The 18,334-nt window shown below is 44.8% G+C and overlaps 1 protein-coding gene and 1 pseudogene across 1 annotated transcript in view; both read right to left on the reverse strand.

The window, feature by feature from the left end:
• PIP5K1B (phosphatidylinositol-4-phosphate 5-kinase type 1 beta) overlaps positions 1-315 on the reverse strand; it is a 307,134-nt gene extending 306,819 nt beyond the window's left edge. The window contains exon 1 of the mRNA XM_077759415.1: positions 231-315. The gene's annotated coding sequence lies outside the window, so the exon portion shown is untranslated. The remainder of the gene's footprint in view (positions 1-230) is intronic.
• Positions 1-18,334, reverse strand: part of LOC144227607 (uncharacterized) — a 55,212-nt pseudogene that overhangs the window by 1,733 nt on the left and 35,145 nt on the right.

The raw sequence follows: 18,334 nt of genomic DNA on the forward strand, positions 1-18,334 counted from the left end.
GGCGGTGAGCTGGTGGGTGCTCGTGGGGAGCGCGCAGCCGTGGCCCCAGCGGAATGAAGGTCCCGCTTCGGTGGCCACGCGCAACCTCCACCCTACCCCCGGCACCACGCCGACAAAGTGCTAACGCACACAGACCTCCAGGGTCCATCTGGGCGCAGAGCCCACCTCCCCCACCCCAGCCCCGGAGGAGGGTCTAGGGAGGAGGGACCGGGGACGCGCAGGAAACTTACCTCACCCGGGCAGCATTCGGGCGCCTCTGCTGTCGAGACCAGTTGCGCCACAGTCTGCAAGTTATCGGGATGTAGTTGCTTCCCCNTTGGGATAGGTCATCCCCCCCCTCCCCCCCGCTCAGGCCGCTGAACCCCGCAGCGCCCGGTCGCCTCGCCGCTGGACTGTGCGCGCCGCGAAGCTGGCGTTTAAGCCCAGGTGCACCCTGCCCCAGGAAGGGACAGCTGGGACTCCAAGGCGACGGTGTCTCCCCTTCCAGTGACAGCAGGAGTTCCCAGGAAGTAAGACCTACCCAACAGGTAGGGTAGGTTGGCGAGGGGGTCACGGGAGAGAACAGGCTGGAGGGACGTCAAGAGGTCAAGAGCGAATGGGCTGTGGTGCGAGAAGGGGCTAAATCTCCTGGATGGCGCGGAGTGTGCGTGGGGGCACCTGCAATGTCACCAGATGTCGGGGAGAGAAGACAGGGTAGGGGACAGGTCTACGGGCTCTTTGGAAAAACGCTGTCTTGCGAACGATAGCTAAATTGACTTAATAGGAACCGAAAGGTACGCACGAGATCTTTCCCAGATGAATGGAAGCTAGTGGTGGTTCCCACCCTCATCATTTCCTTCCTTATCTGTGTAAAAACAAAAACAAAACACTGATGCAAAACGTGGGATACATTCTGTTTGAGGAAGAGCACTTCATGGTCCCTTTCCTCAGATATCCCTGGCTTAACGAGTCACAGTGAATTTCTGATTGGAAGAATACTTCCTAAGCTCTCAGCAAACGAACATCTCTTTTTGGTTATGAAATCTTCTTGCACCGAGATCACCCCCTTCTTTGGGTAAGTTCCTAATGGTTTTCATATCAGCTGGGAATGGAGCGCAGTCATTCCTTGGTAATGCAGATATCGATTTATTTCTTGGACTGCGTTTCCAGCCTACCTCTTCTAGATGTGTCTGGCCATTCCTGGGAGTTTTAGGGTATCCCGTGTTGGGGAGCCTTGGACTTCGTCCTGGTCTTATCTTGGCATCCCACACTCTTCGCAGCTCAGAGCAGAATCACAGGGCTAGTTCACTTCGATCCCGTTACAGAAGAGAAAACTAAGATCCAAAGACATTGACTGACCCAAGAGCCAGAACACTGGTTCCTTGACTCTGAATTCCTGAACAGGAAATAGCAGAGACCCTGGATTAACAAAGTTCAGTTTGAGGCTGCTAGAGGGGGCTCTGGAGAAAGATCCAAGGACCTTCATGTGCCTGCAGTGAATCCTTGCACAGGGGGCAGCACCACCCCGCTGTAAATACCAGGCTGGCTGGGGTCTGGGAGTGTTAATCCTGGTCTTCCCTTCTCTGCTCCTCTGGCCGATCTGAAATCCAGGGAGTGGAAAACAGAGCTGCTTCCCAGAGTGGGAAATGCAAATGCAAAGTCATTTTTCAGCATTTCCTGGGAATGCAGGGGAGGAGAAAACAGGTAAAACCAGACTGAAAGCACAGTGGATCAGAGGGGAACACACATTACATACAGACGCATGCATACCTGTGTACACACAGCCCTCCTTTCCCAGTACGAGACTGCCTCCCTTCTGTCGGGCATAGATGCCAACAGACTTAGGTTTCCTGAGAGAAGTCACAAAGCAGACTGCCCACTGGCTGTTTAGAAAACTCACTCTTAATGGGGTGCCTGGGTGGCTCAGTAGGTTAAACAAGCATCCAGGTCATGATCATGGGTCCGAGCCCTATGGGGCTCTGTGCTGACAGCTCCGAGCCCGGAGTCTGCTTTGGATTCTGTGTCTCCCTCTCTCTCTGGCCCTCCCCTGCTCACGCTGTCTCTCTCTCTCTCTCTCTCTCTCTCTCTCTCTCTCTCTCTCTCTCTCTCTCCCTCCCCCTCTCCCTCTCCTAGAAATAAATAAAAACTATTTTTAAAAAAATAATGAGATAGCTCTACGTACCTATTAGAATTTCTGACGGAAGAACACTAATGGTACCAAATACTGGTGAGGATGTGAAACAACACAAACTCTCAGTGGGAACGGAGAGCAGCACGGCCACTTTCAAAGACAGTGGATAGTTTGTTACAAAATAAAACACACTCTTTCTTTTTAAAAAACTTTTAAATGTTTATTTATTTTTGAGACAGAGAGAGAGTGCGCGCAAGCAGGAGAGGGGCAGAGAGAGAGGCAGACACAGAATCTGAAATCGACTCCAGGCTCTGAGCTGTCAGCACAGAGCCTGACTAGGGGCTGGAACCCACAAACCGCGAGATCATGCCCTGAGCCGAAGGCTGACGCTTAACGGCCTGAGCCACCCAGGTGCCCCAAAACACATTCTTTCTTTCTTTCTTTTTTTTTTTTTTTAATGTTTTTTATTTATTTCTAGGAGAGAGAGAGAGACAGCTTGAGCAGGGGAGGGTCAGAGAGAGAGGGAGTCACAGACTGAAACAGGCTCCAGGCTCCGAGCTGGCAGTCAGCACAGAGCCCGACGCGGGGCTCGAACCCGCGAACCGTGAGATCATGACCTAAGCGAAAGTCGGACGCTTAACCGACTAAGCCACCCAGGCGCCCCCACATTCTTTCTATACGATCCAGCAGTCACATTCCTTGGTCCTTACCCAAAGGCGCTGAAAACGTAGTTCCATACAAACACCTACACAACAGTATGGAGGTTCCTCAAAAAATTGAAAATAGAATAACCCTACAACCCAGCAATAGTACTACTAGGTATTTATCCAAAGGATATAGGAGTGCTGATGCATAGGGGCACATGGACCCCAATGTTTATAGCAGCGCTTTCAACAATAGCCAAATTATGGATAGAGCCTAAATGTCTGTCAACTGATGAATGGATAAAGAAGATGTGGGTTATAAATACAATGGAATACCACTTGGCAATAAGAATGAAATCCTGCCGGGGCGCCTGGGTGGCTTAGTCGGTTAAGCGTCCGACTTTCGCTTAGGTCATGATCTCGCGGTTGGTGGGTTCGAGCCCCGCGTCGGGCTCTGTGCTGACTGCCAGCTCAGAGCCTGGAGCCTGTTTCAGAGTCTGTGACTCCCTCTCTCTCTGACCTTCCCCTGCTCACGCTGTCTCTCTCTCTCCTAGAAATAAATAAAAATATTTAAAAAAAAATGAAATCCTGCCATTTGCACCAACATAGATGGAACTGGAGGGTATTATGCTAAGTGAAATAAATCAGAGGAAGATAAATGTTTTCACTCATGTGGAACTTGAGAAACTTAACAGAAGACCATGGGGGAACGGAAGGGGGAAAATCATTAACAAACAGAGAGGGAGGGAGACGAACTATAAGAGATTCTCGAATACAGAAACAAACTGAGGGTTGGAGGCGGGGAGGGGAGAGGGGAAAGTGGGTGATGGGCACTGAGGAGGGCACTTATTGGGATGAGCACTGGGTGTTGTATATAAGCAATGTATCATGGGAATCTACCCCCAAAACCAAGAGCACACTATATACACTGTATGTTAGCCAACTTAACAATAAAAAAAAAAAAAAAGGATCTTCCAAAACAAACACACACACACACACACACACACACACACACACACACAAAACAAACATATACACAGAGTTTTTAGGAGTTTTTGTCATAATTTGGACAAAATTTGGTAGTAACCAAGAGGCTCTTTAGTAGATGAATAGATAAACGAGCTGGTACATTCAGACAATGGAATGTTGTTTAATGCTAAAAAGAAATGAGCTATCCAGCTAGGAGAAGAGGAAATTTAAATACATATTGCTAAGTGAAAGAAGCCAATCTGAAAAGCCTACCTATTGTTTGATTCTGATTATACAGCATTCTGGAAAAGGCAAAACTATGGAGAGAGGAGAAAGATGAGTGGTTTTCCAGAGCGGGGAGGTTTGAAGAGGTAGAGCACGGAGGGTTCCTAGGGCAGTGAGGCTACTCTGTACTGATAATACAATGGTACATTTCCCATCATTATACATTTGTCCGAAACCATAAACTGTACACCACCACTTCCTAATGTAAACTGTGACCTTTGGCTGATAATGATGTGGCAACGTAGGTCCGCCGATTGTAGCAAAGGGGCCCCTCTGGTGGCGGATGTTGATACATTGGAGGAGGCTCAGCATGTGTGGGGGCAGGGAAGACCCAAGAAATCATGTGCCTTCCCCTCAATTCTTTGGTGAATCTAAAACTGTTCTTGAAAGTTAATTTTTTATTTAAAAAAAATTTTTTTAATGTTTATCCTAGAGGAGACAAAGTACGAGCGAGAGAGGGACAGAGAGAGAGGGAGACACAGAATCTGAAGGAGGCTCCAGGCTCTGAGCTGTCAGCACAGAGCCTGATGCGGAGCACGAACCCACGAACTGTAAGATCATGACCTGAGCCGAAGTCGGATGGTCAACCGACTGAGCCCCCCAGGCGCCCCTGAAAAGTTTATTTTTTAAAAAGTCTGTGCATTTTTGCTCTTGTTCGTGGCATTCTGCCATCACCAGGAGACAAGCCCACTAACGGATAAAATACCCTGTGCTACAGAGATGAGCCATCACGGCCGAAGCCCTCCCTGACCAGCAAGCCCTCCGTAGACTGCAGGGGCCGAGGCCGGTCCAGATGAGGCTGGCCAGGCTCGGTCCAGATCTGCAGAACCACCCCCCGACTCACAGGTCCGTGAGAAATAATGTGTGGTGCCTATTTTCAGCCGTCGCTTCAGTCCTCCAGTGCTGCATGACAAACCCCCCAAAACCAAAGCCTCTATTTACTATTGCTCATGATTCTATGAGTCACCTGGGCACTGGCTAATGTCACTCCCTTGGCTGCAATAGCTAGCTGCTGGCAGCAGGGCTGAACTGGAAGGTCCCAGAAGGCTTCACTCACACATCAGGCACTTCCATCTGCGCCCCCACCCCCACCCCATCTCTTTCCATGTGGCTTCCAACGCATGTGGTCCTTTCAGCAAGGGGATCAGACATCTGATCTGATCTTGGAAGCAGCTGGCTTCCAAGAGGGAGGAACTGGAACATTAGTACTGAGCTTGGAAGTTCTAGAATACTACTTCTGCTTCTTTCTATTGGTTAAAACAGCCACAAGAACAACCAGCTTCAAGCAGAGGGGAAAGAAATACACTCTACATTTTGATTTGAGGGATAGTATGTACGTACAGGGATAAAGAGACCTGGTCACAGCCATTTCGGTGAGGCTATCCTGCCCACTAAGTTTTAGGGTGATTGATGTGCCACATTAGATACATTCTTCTAAGCTACAGGGATTTGGGACTAGTTGCAAATCCTTTCTGGACCTTTGTATGAAATGAGGGAGTTTGTGTTCTTCTAGGTCACTAATGCCTATTCAACTTTTTCATCAGTGATATCTAAGGAGATTCAGAAAGGAGTTGCCAGAGGGAATCTGTGAAGCATTGATCAGCTATGGGTAGATTTAGCAATTTCGTCTGCCATTAATTCTCCAACTAGAAGAATCCATCAAGAATCCGCATGAAAGGCATGCATAGCCCTGATGGGTATCAGACAGTAGAAAAGTAGAGCCTGCAGCCTTCACAACTTCTGAAGGATCATCTTAACATCACGTTGCCTTCTTTTCCTAGACACTTCATTTCTAAGCAGACGAGCCAAATGCTTCACTGACTCCCCTGTACAATTTGAGATGCTCTTTTCAGGGGACCAATTTCCCCTGGGGAACGTCTGCTCTGTAACTTTGAGTGTGCTCTTAAGGTTAGCAAAGGCTTGGACACCTCACCCCCAATCCCCTTTCTTCTTTCTCTCCTGTACCGTCTTCCCTGTCCTGGAGTTTGGTTCTCTTTTTCTGTTGCATCATTGCTTCCTCAACCCCATCCATCTCCTGTGCCTCCTTCCTCTCAGGCTGCTTTCTCACAGCAGCCCTTTCCCTGCAACAGTGAGGTCCGCATCCTCACCTGGGTGGAGATTCCCGGTCTGTATCCTGAGCATGCGAGACAGGAGGCTCAGAAAGGTCACCGGTAAGCCTAACAGTCTCTGATCATTAGACATCTTCTGTCGCACATTCAGTGCCGAGCCTGGAGCGGGGCAAATAGTCAGGACTCGGAACCCTTCGCAGGAAGTACGCGTGTACCTCAAGCAATTCCCATTGCTCTGTCCTTTTTTCCTAGCTTTGTTTCCTTAGGTAGAACACATGCCGCTCTACCAGCACGACCTATTTAACTTCTTATTCTCTGCCCAGAGGTTGGTACCATCCTAGCTCCCCTCAAGAAGAGCTGACGTTTGGTCTTCAGTAAAAAAAAACATAACAAAAAGGCGAGGCCAGCTGTTAGCAGGCATACAGGTCTGCCCCGAGAAAAGTTCTCGGGAACATCAGGTGGCTCAACGAAGCAATGTGAAAAAGAGCCGAGAAAGGTTTCCCTAACACATCCATACCGAAATAGAAAATGATACACACTGAGATTATAGTCACGCGAAAAACATGTGCACATGAATAACTCCCAAAAGAGCATGGTTACCAATTAAAGTTTTGTGCTGGGGTGGGGGGAAACCCTGAGATAAAGAAAAACTTTCATGCTCAGTTGTCTTTGCATTAAAAAAAAAATGCACCAGCCATTAAAACCCCTAGTTTCCACCAACCTGAACAATCTGTTTTCTGTGGAGTTCACTTACTCCTTTTCTTCTTGGCATCTTTGTCTTGTTAGCACGAGACTCACATGGGTAGCTTTTTAGGTGAATATTCACTTTGCCCAGAAGTTGCAAAAAAAAAGCAGCATAGATTTAACGGCGTTGATTGCAAGAGTGAACAAGAAAAATGAGAGAGTGTCCGAATGGAGGGGAGAATGAAGGAGAAGAACAGAAGGGGGAAAGCAGCACAGAACACCATGTAGCACTTCAGAAAGCAGTGTAAAGGCACGTAAAATGTATACACACATTTGGTGCATCGAGTCTGAGCCTGGCTTTTTGGGAACCTGAAGGTCAAGGTCTTCATAAAAGAGTAGGAAACCTTTTGGTTGGAGAGGCTGGTTTAAAAGCTTGAAGTGGGGCAGGGGGAGCACCGGAGTAGCTCAGTTAGTTAAGCATCTGCCTTCAGCTCAGCTCACTATCTCAGGGTTTGTGAGTTCGAGCCCACATCGGGCTGTCTGCTCTCAGCACAGAGCCCGCTTTGGATCCTCTGTCCCCCCTCTCTCTGCTCCTCTCCCACTTGCTCTCTCTCTCTTTCTCTCTCAAAATAAAGGAATAAACTTTTTTTAAAAAAGGGGTAAAAGCTTGAAGTAGGGAAAAGAGGCTGAAATATGTCAGTGGTGTTACTCCAGACTTCTCAAACTGCACTGCAACTCTTACGCCCTGAGAAACCGTGTGTTGCAAAAGTCAGAAGATCCAACTGTGGAAACAGGAGTAAAACCCAGGGCTGTCATCTTATCCCCAGCACAGGGACAGGCCCTGGGTTCTTCGTGACGAAGCAAAAGTTCATTCAAGCCAAAGCCTTCTTTGTCCTAACTTGTGAAATACTGTTTGTTTTTGACCTCCTTGAAACATTAAAAAACAATTCTATCAACAGGGAACATATGTGACACCAAATAGGTCATGACAAAAGGGTGACAGGTCTAGAAAGAGTACCAAGAAATAATGGAATCTCCTGGGAAGGGAAGGGAATGAATAACACGGAGACGCTTGAGCTCCCTAAATACAATAGCCACCCACTGGAGACATTGGCATAGCTGACACCTTCCTGCAGCTCACTTACAATGGGCCACGTGTGGTTCCCCCACTCGTAGCTTGCTTACAATGGGCCACGTGTGGTCCCCCCCCACTCGTAGCTCGCTTACAATGGGCCACGTGTGGTCCCCCCCACTCGTAGCTCGCTTGCAATGGGCCACGTGTGGTCCCCCCCCACTCGTAGCTCGCTTACAATGGGCCATGTAAGGTCCCCCCCATAGCTCACTTACAATGGGCCACGTGAGGTCCCCCCCTGTATGGAGGGGCAGCTCCCAGGGCCAACTCTTGAATTTCTCAGATTTGCTTTCTGAGGCGAGATGGTGTGCATGGTGCTAACTGCACCATAAATACTTGTTGAGGCGAAGGGAGAGTCAACTTGAGTCAACTGGTGAAGCCGCATTAAGATGTCTCAAGGACTCTATGACACCTCACTGTGAGAGCACAGCAGGAAGACAACCTTAGTTTTTCCTTTTATTTCTGAACACATGTAGGGGTGTCCCTAACTTGGAACCATTGAGGCAGACCCTTACTGGCTAGCCTCTCCTCTGGGCGACTTGTGAATGCTTTGCTAGCAAAATAGGTACTCTTTTTTTTTTTAATGTTTTATTTATTTCTCGGAGAGAGAGAGACAGCGTGAGCAGGGAAGGGTCAGAGAGAGAGGGAGTCACAGACTGAAGCAGGCTCCAGGCTCTGAGCTGGCAGTCAGCACAGAGCCCGACACGGGGCTCAAACCCACGAACCGCGAGATCATGACCTAAGCAAAAGTCGGATGCTTAACCGACTAAGCCACCCAGGCGCCCCAAAATAGGAACTCTTGCTCAGACATCTCTTTCAACGCATGGTCCACAAGCTGTCCCAGCAACCTGGAATATTTCGCTGCGATGAGGGATAGAAAAAGGAAATCTATGAAGCAGGGTATGCCGACTGCTCTAAGATACAATTAACGTGGATGAATACAATAAAGGTTCATTTCTCATTCATGCCTCTGTTCAACATGGTCTGGTGGTAGGGTTGGGTTGGCTTCCGCAGTCCTTCAGGGACCCTGGGTCTTTCTATCTTGTGGCACCCTGATGTTCAACAGGTGGCTTCCCAAATCCCTACTGAATTAGAAGAGAGAGCAAAGGATTTAAGATGCCAGGGATCAACCACATCCACCCACATTCTACTGGTCAGAACTTGGGCCTTCATTCCACCCACCACCAAAAAGCCTGGAAAAATATGTTTCAGCACCATGCCTGGGAAGGAGAGGGGCCACTATATTCTCTCCCGGATGTGCTAAATCAAAGACATTACTTCATCTTAAGCTTATTCTCACACAGTTATGATCGGAAGCTGAGGGAGGAGCCTTCAGCCATCAGATTTATTCTTCTATGCTTGTATCTTGGTGTTTCCCCTGAATGTTTAGACTGGAAGCAGCCTAAGTTATGGGTGGTTTTGGGGACGGCACTGCTGTCTGGGAAGTGTTTGTGGACATACGCGGGACGGTAAAGAGCCAACAGCTTTTATCATTACAGAGAATCGAACACTTGAAGCAAGGGTGGAAGTGTCTTCTAGTCAAGAGGGCTATTGATTCCATTATCACAGGAGAAAATGGAATCTGTGCAATCAGCGTTTGAAGCTACTGTGACTGGAATCCTTGGAGCCTTTGGGAGGGAAAAAAAAGGCGAAAAGAAGCACAGCTCTATCTGCAGTCAGCCTGTCCTGATGCCACAGGTGATTTTCTGACAGAGACGATGGGGCCAGCGGAAGGAATGTCATTTTTTCTAGCACAAATACCCCTTAAGGAAAAAATATGGGAGTTTAGAGCATTGTGGGGATTTACAAACACTGTAAATCAAAAAGCAAAGCCACGCCATGAAGACAGTAGTTAGAAGAGTTNATTTGAAGCTACTGTGACTGGAATCCTTGGAGCCTTTGGGAGGGGAAAAAAAAGGCAAAAAGAAGCACAGCTCTATCTGCAGTCAGCCTGTCCTGATGCCACAGGTGATTTTCTGACAGAGACGATGGGGCCAGCGGAAGGAATGTCATTTTTTCTAGCACAAATACCCCTTAAGGAAAAAATATGGGAGTTTAGAGCATTGTGGGGATTTACAAACACTGTAAATCAAAAAGCAAAGCCACGCCATGAAGACAGTAGTTAGAAGAGTTTGGATAGTCGCCCAGCTCGCTCAGACAGTGTAAGGCTCCTCTCTGTCCTTCCCTATGTGAAAGCAGGGGGGAGAGTCAGAATGAAGCAAAGGACAGGCACCATGCTCCCCTAGCTCTCCTGGGCTTGTGGTTTCCAAGGGTTGGAGGATACTGTGTGTGTTCATGTGTGACTTAATTTTTGTCCCCTTCATTTTAAAGTAATGAGTGTAAGAGAGAAGCGCTTTCTCAGGACCATTCTGCACACCAAGAGAAATACCATGGCTTTCTTTTCCCCCTAGAGACTTTCAGAAGACACAGTTAAAGGGGTTCATTCAATATGCAAGAGCTCATTTATGATATGATTAGAACAAAAGGCATAATTTGAACTTGCACGCATACTACAACCTCATTAAAGTACAGAAAGTCTAGAAAAATGTCCTGGAGGGAAATCTGCTAAAACGTTAGCTACTGTGACCTTCAGATTAATATTGTTTCTACTTAAAAAAAATCTTGTGCTACTTTTTCACATCAGGAAAGATAAAGAATTGGGGAAAATATTAGTATTTGACAATGACAAAAGGTTATGTGTATTTTAAAAATTGAGAAAAGCAAAAAAACCGACTCAATTTTCTTTACCCAGAGACTACCATCCCCAGCATTTAGTATTCGCTCACTACGCTTTAAAACATTTTATACTAGGGATGCCTGGGTGGCTCAGTCGGTTAAGTGTCTGACTTCCACTCAGGTCATAATAGCATGATTTGTGGGTTCGAGCACCGCATCAGGCTCTGTATTGACAGCTCAGAGCCTGGAGCTTGCTTCAGATTCTGTGTGTCCCTCTCTCTCTGCCCCTTCCTCATTTGTGCTCTGTCTCTCAGAACTAAATAAATGTAAAAAAGAATTTGAAAAATAAAACATTTTGTACTATATTTTTGGCTCAAAATAACATATGCACAGGGCAGAGGATCAGAATAACTCTTTTTTTCAAAGAAGATATACAAATGGCTCATAAGCACATGAATAAATACTCAATTTTACTAGCCATTAGAAAAATGTAAATCAAACCCAAAATGAGCTACTTCACACCCACTAGGCTGGCTAGAATCAGAAAACATAATAACAGGTGTTAATAAGGATGGGGAGAAACTGGAGCCCATATACGTTGCTGGTGGGAATATTAAAAGGCACAACCACTTTGGAAAAGAGTCTGAGAGTTCCTCAAAAGATTAAACACAGAGTTACCCTATGACCCGGCAATTTCACGGTTAGGTGTACATCTAAGAGAAATGAAAGAACACATCCTCACAAAAGCTTATATGCAAATGCTCCAAGCAGCATTATTCACAAGAGTCACAAAGTGAAAACACCCCAAATCTCCATCAACTGATGAATGGATGAACAAAATGCAATCTATCCTTATAATGGAGTATTATTCAACAGTAAAAAGGAATGAAGTGCTGATACACGCTACTCCATGGATGAACCTTATGCTAACTGAAAACAGCCAGTTACAAAAGGCCACATTGTTTGATTGTATTTCTAGGAAATGTTTAGATGGGCAAATCTATAGAGACAGAAAGTGGGTTATTGGTTGCCGGGAGCTAGAGAGTGGCGGACTTAGTGGGGAAATGAGGAATGAATACTAATTGATGCTAGATTTGGGGAGAGGAGGAAGAAAATGTTCTGAAGTTGATAGCAATGACGGATGTAGAACTCTGTGATTATCCCCAAAACCATCAATTTACACATCTGAAATGCGTGAACTGAATGGCATATAAATTAATCTCAATAAAGCAGATTTGTTCATTTTTCAAAGAACATACCCTTAACAAAACTAAGGCACTTTCAAAGTGGCCAGTGCACAGTGAAGGAAATAGTCAACAAAACTAAAAGGCAACTGATGGAATGGGAAAAGATGTTTGCAAATGATGTATCACATAAGGGTTAGTATCCAAAATCTGTAAAGAACTCACCAAACACAACACCCCAAAAAACAAATAATCCAGTGAAGAAATGGGCAGAAGACATGAATAGACATTTTTCCAAAGGAAACATCCAGATGGCCAACAGACACATGAAAAGATGCTCAACATCACTCATCATCAGGGAAATACAAATCAAAGTCACACTGAGATACCACCTCACACCTGTCAGAGTGGCTAAAATGAACAACTCAGGAAACAGATGCTGGCAAGGATGTGGAGAAATGAGAACCCTCTTGCACTGTTGGTGGGAAAGTAAACTGGTACAGCCCCTCTGGAAAACAGTGTGGAGTTACCTCAAAAAATTGAAAATAGAACTATCCTATACCCAGCAAAGCACTACTCGGAACTTATCCAAAGGATACAGGAGAGCTGATTCATAGGGGCACATGTATCCCAACAGTTATAGTAGCGCTTTCAATAGCCAAATTATGGGAAAAGTCTAAATGTCCATCAACTGACGAATGGATAAAGAAGACATGGTTTATATATACAATGGAATACTACTTGGCAATGAGAAAGAATGAAATCCTGCCATTTGCAGCAACATGGATGGAAGTGGAAGGTATTATGTTGAGTGAGATAAGTCAGTCAGAGAAGGACAGATATCATATATTTTTACCCATATGTGGATCTTGAGAAATGTAACAGAAGATCATGGGGAAGGAGAAGGGGGAAAAATAGTTACAAACAGAGAGGGATCCAGCAAACCATAAGAGACTCTTAAATACAGAGAACAAACTGAAGGTTGATAGGAGGGGTGGGGGAGAGGGCAAAATGGGTGATGGGCATTGAGGAGGGCACCTGCTGGGAAGAGCACTGGGTGTTGTATGTAAGCGATGAACCACAGGAATCTACCCCAAAAACCAAGAGCACACTGTATACACTGTATGTTAGCCAATTTGACTTTAAATCATATTAAAAATAAGAAGAAGAAAAGAAGAAAACTCAATGCTGGCAAGGATGTGGAGAAACTGGAATTTACATGAGGACTTGCCATGTATTCCCAGGGACCAGCTTGCGGCAGGCACTTTTTATAGTGAATTGCTAATGCGTGTAGTAATTGGCAAGACTCTTTGGGGGGAAATGTGGCAATGGATTCTGAGAACCTTGAAAATAAAAAATGTTTAAAAAAAAAAAGTGGCCAGTGCAACTGAGGGACTAAATTGTAAATTTTATTGAATTGTAATTAAATAGCCACACGTGACCCTGGATTGGACTGCACAGCACTCCACAATCCCCATGACAGCATTTAACACACTGTTTATCTTCCTTAAGAATGAGTGCCATCATGAAATTCACTTTGTGACGATCATCACTGTACCCACAGCACCTAGCATGGGGTTCGGTCAGCCTGTCAGCCCTCATCATCTTTAGCAACATCTTGTCCACCTTTGTATCCCACAGCTTAGCCCAGCACACACTACAGGTACTCAGTAACTGTTGCTAATTGAGTTAATTGATTTCTAGGCTTACAAGCCAGCCAGTGATCTGTTCCCAGAGAATGCTCAACCGTGGGACTTGCCTTCATGTCTTTATGATATATTTCTTTGTGTTCAGTATACAGGCTAAAAGCATCTGCTTGGATTCAAACACTGACTCTAGGACCTTTGGAATGGAACCTTTCTGTGCCTCAGTTTATTCCTCCTGTAAGGTGGGGACATTAATAGCCCTGTCTCATTTAGTTGTTGTAAGGATTACACGTGTTGAGGTTTGCAACTTTATAGGAAATACAGAGAATGGAGGGCTGTGTTAAAGTACATCATGAGGATTCAATCAGAAAAACCCAGACTGAAGCAAACTCTAGTCGGAAAACAGAGGCAGCCATCCTGCGGTCATTAGAGAGAAAATTTAAGGACCAAGATGATACTCTAAGACTGGCAATCTCGCTACAAAGGAGGCTTGAAAAAAATATATCTGGCATCATCACCATTGATAGCAAGGGATAGGCTCTCAGGTAGGAAGAAGTACTGGTGAGTGGCTTCTATGTAGCAACCAATAATGCAGGCGCTACAGCCTTTGGTGTTACTGCTGACAGCTCTGTCCCTTGCTTCTCCAAATTCCAGCCATTCTTGTCTTGAGCCTTCTGTTTCACAAACATGCTACACTATTTTATCCTCAGGGAACTTGAACTTCTTGCGCCCTCCCCAAGTCTCCTAACCGCCAGGCTATCAACTTCTGTTCATGTGCACCTCTACTCCTGTCATCTCCTTCAAGAGAATTTTTCTGCCCATGGTACTCCAAGATTTACGGTAACCACCTTCCGGCTAAAGTGTGTGCGCCCACAGGTACAAGCATTTTACTCAATGTAATAATACATATGAGGTAAAGGGCTTAGAACAGTGCATTATAAGTTCTGCAGTGTCATCTGGTGTTATTTTTTTCATCACACCCCAAATTATCCACATTTCTCTTGTGTCTTAATGCATTTACTTGTTTGTGGTTGGCCAACCCCTTCTCACTCTTAGCTCCTTGAGAGCAAGGACGCTTTGATTGTTTTGTTCATTTATATATCGCTAGCATCCAGAAGAAAGTCTGGCACACCATCGATGATCAATAATCAATATGCAAAGGATGACTTCATTGTAGGAAAATATATATACATATGACAAAGAAAAACAAAGACTACCACTACCGCAGTACCAAGATATTTGTGGGAGACTTTTATTTTCTTCTCCCTTGCTTTTTCAGATTTTCTGAATTTCTGCAAAGATATGAATTCTTTGTCATCGTAAAAACAGAGCCAGTTTTCACAAAAAGACTTATGTGGATGTGCCGTATGAAACGTCAGTTGATGCATTTCTGCAGGTGTGTTGCAGGTTGTGTTCTGTGGGTCTGTGCATAAAACCACTCGCAGTTCGGGTGTTCGAGCCCTAGATCGGGTTCTGTGTTGACAGCTCAGAATCTGGAGCCTGCTTCAGATTTGTGTCTCCCCCACTCTCTGCCCCTCCCCTGCTCATGCTCAATCTCTCTCTGTCTCTCTCAAAAATAAATACACATAAAAAAATTGAAAGCACTTATGAAATCAGAAGTCATCTGACATTCAGGAAGAACCCTCAGCACTCTGAGCCTTAGTTTGTGAATGTGTGGGCAGGTCCTGCTGAGAGCCCCCTGGGAAGTGTGACAAGTCTCATTCCAACAGGGGCCACGTGCCATGTGACTGGCCACCCGACTTTTTATCTCTAGTTCCTTAAGTCAGGAGTTCTGTTTGGCTACAGACCTTGCCACTGCAGAGGTCGGCCAAGGTCAGTGCTCCAGTAAGAATGACTCACACCCTGCTCTGTGCTCTCGGTTGGGCACAGGCTTAGAGCACGATGAACACCATGATTTTCAGGACTTAGCTCCCAGGAGGTGAAGCTCATTCCCTGAAACACTGATCGATGAAAAAAATAAACACCCCAAAGCAGCCACCAAAGGTGTATCTGGCATTTAGGGGAAAAGAAGAAGCTTCAACTCTCTGATCTTATCCAGCGGGGTTCTAATTCAAACTTGACTATCCAGTGTGAACATGCTTTTCAGGCTTGTCTGAAGAAGGGCAATCATTATGATTTAAAAAAAATATATTGTGAAAGATTGCAAACACATACACAAGTATTAACAATAATACAATAGGGGTGCCTGGTGGCTCAGCAGGTTAAGCATCCAACTTTGGCTCAGGTCATGATCTCACGGTCGGTGAGTTTGATTCCTGCATCGGGCTCTGTGCTGACAGCTCAGAGCCTGGAGCCTCCTTCAGCCTCTGTGTCTCCCTCTCTCTCTGCCCCTACCCCCTCATGCTGTGTCTCTCTCAGAAATAAACATTAAAAAGAATTTTTAAAAAACAATAATACAATAAACAATTGCAATAGCAGGATCAAACTTAGTAAGATTTTTTTTTTTAAGCCTTACTTGCTTTGGAGGGTTATGCCTTTAAAAAAAAAACCAGATATAGTACACCCATGCCTGATTCCATTTCTTTGCTTCTCACCACCCCCCCCACACCCCACACCCCGCTCCCGGTGGCAATTAGGATCAAAAGTAGCTGTTTATCAGGGCACCTGGGTGACTTAGTCAAATGAACATCCAACTTCGGCTCAGGTCATGATCTCATGGTTTGTGGGTTTGAACCCCACATCAGGCTCTGTGATGACAGCTCAGAGCCTGAAGCCAGCTTCAGATTCTGTGTCTCCCTCTCTATCTCTGCCTCTCCATTGCTTGTGCTCTCTCTCTCTCTCTCTCAAAAATAAATGACCATTAAAAAAATGTTTAAAGGGGCGCCTGGGTGGCTCAGTTGGTTAGGCATCCGACTTCGGCTCAGGTCATGATCTCATGGTTCGTGGGTTTAAGCCCCACTTCGGGCTCTGTGCTGACAGCTAGCTCAGAGCCTGGAGCCTGCTTCAGATTCTGTGTCTCCCTCTCTCTCTGACCCTCCTCTGCTCATGCTGTCTCTCTCTCTCTCAAAAATAAAACATTAAAAAAATTTTTTTTAAATGTTTAAAAACAAGTAGTCATTTATCATTGCTCCACATGGTTTTATACACCCGTGTATCTATCAACTTTGTTCTCTTGTTTGCTTGTTTTAAGCTTTTATGTAAAGGTTACCCATACCTGACATATCATGTGACAACTTTTTGTTGTCATTGCTCAGCATTCTATTTACAAGATTTTCTTTGTTGATACATGTGTTGGTTAGTTTTATGTGTCAGTTTGGCTAGGCTCCATTCCCCAGTTATTCAATGAAACACTCACCTACGTGTTATTAGGCAGGTATCTTATAGATGTGATTTAAAGTCCATAATCAATTGTCTTTAAGTAAAGGAGATTATCCTAGATAATTTGGGTGGACCTGATGCGATTGGTTGAAGGCATTAAGAGCAGAGCTGAGGCTTCTCTCAAGAGGAAGAAATTCCATTTGTGGACAGCGGCTTGAGCTCAGCTCATGTACTGCCGTTCCGGTCTGTCCTTCCTGATGATGTATGCTGTGGATTTCAGACTTGCCTGGCCAGGTCCACAGTTGCCTGAGCCAATTTCTTGCAATAGAGCTCTTACCATATGTCTCTCTCTGGTTCCCGCTGGTTCTGTTTCTGTGGGCAAACTCTGACTGATACAATGTATGTATCTCTGATTCATCTCTTTGCATTGCTGTATAAAGCGAGCACCAACAAACTTCTTATAAAAGCCAGACGGTTAATATTTTAGACTTTGTGGACCATACAGTCTCTGTTGCAAGCACTTCACAATGCCACTGTTATATGAAAGCAGCCAGAGTCAACACTTTAAGGAATGGGTGGCTGGGTTTCAATAAAGGTTTACTTACACATACAGGCATTAGGGTTGGATTGGACCCAAGAGCTATAGCTTGCTAACTCCCGCAATATGATATCCCATTGTATGACCAAACCACAATTTATATACTCTCCTGTTGGACATTTCCTACATTTCTCCCATTACTACAAAATGCTGTCCCAAACTTTCTTGTCCACCGTTCTTGTGCACAAATTCAAGTGTTTTTTCTCAATCTGTCTAGGACCAGAATTGATGGGTCCTGGGGTATATGAATCCTCCTCCTAATTGTACCAAATTGCAAGCTAAAGAAATTATTCTAACTGACATGCTTCCTAATAGGGCCTGAGACTACCAGTTTCTCCCCATCTTCCACACCATTTGGAGCTATCAAACATATATATTTACAATCTGGTGCATATAAAACTATATTTCATTGTAGTTTCAATTTACATTTTCATAACAAATAATGGTGAGAGGCATCTCTTCATGTGACTACTTTCCATCCATATATCTTCTTTTTTAATAGCGATTGTTTCTTTTCCAAATTAAAAAAGATGTTTTTAATTGAAGGAGAATTGACATACAATGTTACATTAGCTTTGGGTGTACTCATAGTGATGTTGACACTTCTATCCATCACAAAATGCTCACCATGTTATATGTGGTTACCACCTGTCACCATACATGTATCCTCTTGGATAAAGTGTCTATTCAAATCTTTTGGCTCTTTTAAAAATTGGGTTTTGTTCTCTTATTATTGAGTTTTGTGAACTCTTTGTACATCATGGATCTAAGTCCTGTGTTGGATACGTGATTTGCAAATGTTTTCTCCAAGTCTATAGGTTGTCTTTTCATTCTCTGAGGTGCCTTTTGCAGAGCAGAAGTTCTTAATTTTGACAATGTTCAAATTCATCAGCTTGTTCTTTTGTGGATCATATTTCTGGTAACATGGCTAAGAAATCTTCCTAGAACCCCAAGTCACAAGGATTTCATTTTTTTTTTTTTGGTATGTTATCTTCTAGAAGTTTTATGATTTTAGGTTTACAGTTAGGCCTATGATATATTTTTATTTTTTAAGTTAA

Source organism: Crocuta crocuta, unplaced genomic scaffold (genome assembly GCF_008692635.1).
Source record: "Crocuta crocuta isolate KB4526 unplaced genomic scaffold, BGI_CrCroc_1.0 scaffold41, whole genome shotgun sequence".
Classification (NCBI taxonomy): domain Eukaryota; kingdom Metazoa; phylum Chordata; class Mammalia; order Carnivora; family Hyaenidae; genus Crocuta; species Crocuta crocuta.